This window comes from Lagenorhynchus albirostris, chromosome 6 (genome assembly GCF_949774975.1).
Source record: "Lagenorhynchus albirostris chromosome 6, mLagAlb1.1, whole genome shotgun sequence".
In the NCBI taxonomy this organism is placed as follows: Eukaryota; Metazoa; Chordata; class Mammalia; order Artiodactyla; family Delphinidae; genus Lagenorhynchus; species Lagenorhynchus albirostris.
Window position 1 is genome coordinate 20,057,224 of NC_083100.1, and position 5,105 is coordinate 20,062,328.

The 5,105-nt window shown below is 45.1% G+C and overlaps 1 non-coding gene across 1 annotated transcript; it reads right to left on the reverse strand.

Moving 5' to 3' along the window:
• Positions 1–2,883: 2,883 nt before the first annotated feature.
• On the reverse strand, positions 2,884–3,079 carry LOC132522522 (U2 spliceosomal RNA). Its single transcript, XR_009541263.1, has one exon. It is a non-coding gene; the product is annotated as a U2 spliceosomal RNA (small nuclear RNA).
• Positions 3,080–5,105: the final 2,026 nt, after the last annotated feature.

Genomic DNA, 5,105 nt, shown 5'->3' on the forward strand with positions numbered 1-5,105 from the left:
CCTTTTCTTGTCTTTCATTTATTCATTTGTTTATTATTTTTCAAGACTTCAGGCACTGTGCTAGATGCTGAGGTTACAAAGATGTTTAGAATTTGTCCTCAAAGAGCTGACAGTGTGAATGGGAAGTAGAGGGCATGGGCAATGCAGGATTCACAGACTAATCCTAAAGAAATAAGATCGCTGCTTCTTTCACTTGGGTGGATTGCAGAGGCAGATCAGGACCACTGGGGTTCTCCCAATCAGCTTCAGTGTCCCCCAACACTTGGACACTTTTGGGGGTTAATCCCTTTCTTACTTATGTAAAGCCCACCTTCCCCTAAGGATATCTCCATATTGACTTTTCAGGAAATACTCACCCTCCTCCCTCGGCCCTCTGCTCATCTTCCATTAAGGGGATAATGTCAGCATCTTGTCTCTTGAATTGCCAGAGACTATACTCTCGTGTCTCATCAGCTCAGCAAATGTTGGGAGATTTCTTCCCTGTCTTGTGAGTCTTCACTTCAGGCCTAGATAGGGCTGGTCCTAGTGATGTGCTGGAGAACTGTGTCCATGCCCTGGTGTGTTCCCGCCAATGACACACTCCCAGAATTGTGGCCCTGCGTTGTGTCTATCATTACTGCTTGTCAAGAGATACTAGAACTACCCCAGTACTTCCCACTCAACTCACAACTCCAGTCTGTGCCCTCCTAGAGAGTCGGATACAGGGAGCAAGAAGTGAAGGGGGGAGATGGTGAGAGAATGTGGATAGAGTGTGGTGAGGTGCCTGCAGAAGGCATGGTGAGGAGTAGGGGAGGGAGAGGGAGATGGGGAGGGGAGGAAAAGGGGGAGGGGAGGAAGAGGGGGAGGGGAGGGAGAGGGGGAGGGGAGGGAGGGATAGAAGGAGGAGAGGGAGAAGGGGAGGGAGAGGGACAGAGATAGGGAGAGGAAGGGAAATGGAGGGGGGAGATGGAGAAAGAGAGAGAGAGAGAGAGAGACTCTTTTTAGTTGCCACAAGTGGCACTGGCAATATGTTAAGAGTTTTCAGAGGAAGGTCTCTGTGTTTCTGGATTTTCTAAGGAAAACACTTGTGCTGTTTCTCTAAAGAAACTTAGAAAACAACCCATGTCATTCAATTCTGTGCTTTGGTGAAGCTTTGACTTGTGGAGGTGGGATTCCAAGACACCCACCTGTATTCAGGTTACAGAAGGCCTGTATTTCAGTAATTTTTTTGAATTGCCTGATGTTCAAATTATGATTAACCTTGAACCCCTACAGGAACAGAATGTATGCAGTGATGGACAGAAGCCTAGGTACAACCGGCAACAGGTGTGTTAGCAGCTTCCTTCCCACATGCGCTTGAGCAAGTCACTCATTGACTTCTTGTCACAGTTTTCTCATCTACACTGGGTGATGATTATCATCTTGCCCAATTTACCCAGAGGTCTGTTGTGAGGTTCACTTGAGCTCAGCCATGTAGAAGCACTTTATAAATTGGAATGTATTACAGTCATGCAAGGAAATATTATTTAAGTGGCCTTTCTTGGTAGGGTTTGGCTGCCTTTCACAAAGTGAGGGTCAACTTACTAATGCCACCCTAGTAGATGAAATGGTCCCAACTCACATCTTTTATTTTTCCTTTTACTAAATTGGAAACAAAGCCCTCAGGGCTTATAATTGGAGATTGCTAAAAGGTGTGTCTAACATAGATATGCCTACCAAAATTCCACTCAACTTGGTTTATATCGTCTACAGTGTGAAGGGGGAAGCCATAAAGATTTCTCCAGAAGGAAGTGTGTGATCCAGGCCTTGTGGAAGGGCTGCAGGCTCTAGCAGCCATGGCGCCCTCCAAAAAGCAATGACAGCCATACCATTTCTCAGGTTTTCAAGGGCGTGCTCTGCAGCCCAGTTGCTGAGCGTTTGTGTGTACGTGTGTCTCTGTGTGTGCTAGTGCATTTATTAAAGGCTGTAGTGGTGTCTTAGAGCAGGTAGGTTTCCAGGCTTCTCAGAAAGAGAAGAGTTTTCCTTGGCTCCACTGCCAGCTGCTTTATCTGTTTTCATTTGAAAGGTGTGTTTCCAAAACACCATTTCCTGAAATCTTTTGGCTGTAGCCAGGTATGAGATTCCCAGCTGCAAGTCCAGGGAAAAGGTGAGCTGCCAGGGAAAAGTTTACAGTAGGGCGGGTTGCCCGGAGCAGTGCCAGTTGACACCTCACCAGGAAATGGAGAGCGAGCCAGCCATAAGGACCTCCATGGGAAAAGTTTTCCCTCCAGATCCGACTGGAAATTTATGTCTAAGAATATTAGTTTCAATAACCAGTCTGAGTTCTTGTAACTGAGGAGGGGATATCGAACTTCAAATCTAACAGAGTAAGACAAGTTGAAGTGAGTCCTTTCGCATGAAGGCGTTTTGTTAACTCCCTTTATAACGTCTCCCCGTATTTAGTGTCCACTGTGTCTTATCTTGATCACTTTTTAGTGCGCTACTGCCACTTGGGAAAATACCTTCCTACCCTGCCAGAATTTGATCTCTGAGCTCATGTCAAATTTATCTATAAATTCTCCCATGTCTAACACAGTACCTAGTACACTGAAGGTGATGAATAAATGTTGGTTGTGTAAATGACTGAAAGATGCAAAACTAGAGCTATTAACAAGGTTTTTATTGAAGATTCATTCATTCCACATATATTTATTGAGCACTTGATACAGGCCAGGCCCTGTTATAGGCAATGGGAAGGGACTGAGAACAAATCATACATGAAGATAATAGCAGTGACCCTATAGGTGACTTTTTTTCCCCTGATTTTTTGTATCCTTAGCTGTTGAGAACTCCTTGGCTATGCTCAGGTCCGGGTCTTGTAATTCCCATATTCCTGGCTGCTCTGTCCTGTCCAAAGCCTATCCCAGGTTTTGGGACTTATCTTCTTGGTCTCCAATAAGGACTTTAAATAGCCCCAGGCCAGTTAGTAAACTGAGTATATATTTCTCCCAGCACTCCTATCACTCAACACTATCTCCAGGATTTTTACCAAATTTCCTTGCTATTAAACTGGTAAGGACAAATACTACAGTTAATCTTAGCTAAAAGGCTGAGAAGCAATCCCAATTTCCTAGGTATCAAAGCTTAAATGCTTGCATTGTAGCCTAGTTCTGGAGATGAAATCCCCATGTTTCTCTCTGAACCAGATGAAACATAGATAATGGAAAGCTGCTGTAAAGGAGAACAGAAGTTGGGGAGGAACACTAGGGGGACGTATGTGAAGATAGGAGGGACAAAGGTAAAGTTCTTCTGTACAGAAAAGCATTGGAGAGGCTTACAGTACCACCAGCAGGATCCTCTGCTTCTCCCCCAATGACTGAAGTATTCTTCACATTTCACTGGTGGATAGCCCTCAAGAGTATGGGCTCAGCAGATGATGCCAGTTCTTACTTCCTCAGATTTGTAAAGGGTGGGAGGGTTCATGAAGTTCAAACTCCTCCAAGTTCAGAGAGAGGATACATCCTACCCAAGGTCACATGGCCTAGTGACATAGCAAAAATTTTATCTTTTAGAATCAAAATGGGGAAAAATTATCCTTTGTCTCTGATTGAAATGATACCATCAATTCTCCACAGTCGTAAGAAGTACCATCCCAGGTTAGATTAGAAAGCATGCTGGATGGAGAACAGCTGAAGGACCCAGGCATGCCTGGTCTATGGAAGACAGGATGGAGGGAGACATGAGAGATGACACCAAGGTTTAAAAACTGGCACAAGGAAGGGAGTTATGTATTTTTCCTGTGTGGCCTCAGAGGACTGAGCTGGGCTCTGTAGGTACAAGTTAGAGAGGTAACTTTTTCTCAGCTCAAGGAAACCTTTCTAATAGAGCTGTCTAACAGTGAAGCAGTCTCAAAACTAACAAGCTCCCAGCTACTGGAAGTTCTCAGGGAGAAACTAGATGGAAACCTGGTGGGATGTAGAGGTGGCTTCTATCTGGAATGGCAGGAAGGGTACCGCACTGCTCTAACCGCTTAGAATTTGAGATGAACCATGGTTCATGCACTTCTATCTCTGGCAATGGCTCTGGTAAGTAGGCGTCAGGGTAGCTCTTTGTTATCATCCTCAAGATGTCGGAGGAGCTCCACGGCTTCTTTCTAACTTCTGTCTGCCAGGGTCTAAAATTGCCGAGCGTAACCTAATGGATGGCAAGGAGGCTCAACATCCTCCACCAACAGATCAATGATGGCAGCTCCTGGAGGCTGCATTGAGAAGCAATTTGAGACAGCAGGAAAAGCTCTGATCATTTAGCCAAGTCTTCCAGGGCTGGCAGCCTGCTGGATACACACTTGCCATCCCTGATCATCTGAGTTCTTTTTCTCCTTGCATATCCTAAACAGTAGGCTTTTTGGTCTAATCTTTACTTTTGCTGTAATTCCCACCAGTCTTTTTTTTCTCCTTTTTTCTCTTATAACGATTCTAGACCATGACTGTCTCCCTCATCTATGAAATAGGACTTTCTAGGACCATTTGTTAATAAAAATGGCACATTGGGGCTTAAGGGATGAGCTGAAGGTCTCCAAGAAGTCTATACTTCCCTTTTCCCTTCCTTTCTTCAATTGGCTGTATGGATGTTGAAATCCCAGGGGCCTTGTTAAAATGCAAAGACCACCCCACTCCCAACCAGGAGATAGTCACCCAAATAATGGCTGGACTCTGATTTTTTAGTGCAGATTATTTATTCTGCCTCTTTTCCTCTGAGAGTATGGGGGCCTGGGTGGGGAAACCAAGAAGAAGTGCAGAGGACTCAGGGTCTTATCACAGGGTAGAGGAGGAGCTGTGAGGGCTGGGAGTCTGCAGACCTGAGGACTACCCCATTTGGAAGGGACCTTGGAGGTCTAGTTTGACTTCCTCTCTGTGCATTTGGGGAACCAAGGACCCAGGGTGGGGGAACAGATTTGACCAAAGTCACAGGTGAGAAAAGCATACTCCCACCTTTTCCCAGTTTACCTTTAGGAGTCCTTGAAGCTTTTTATCTAGGGGCGGTAGTGATTTCCTCAAATTGGAAAATTTGGATAGGTGATGGTCACTGCACTTTTGCAGAAATAAAGAGAACATCATAGAGATGTACCTCAACCACTGAAGCTGAGT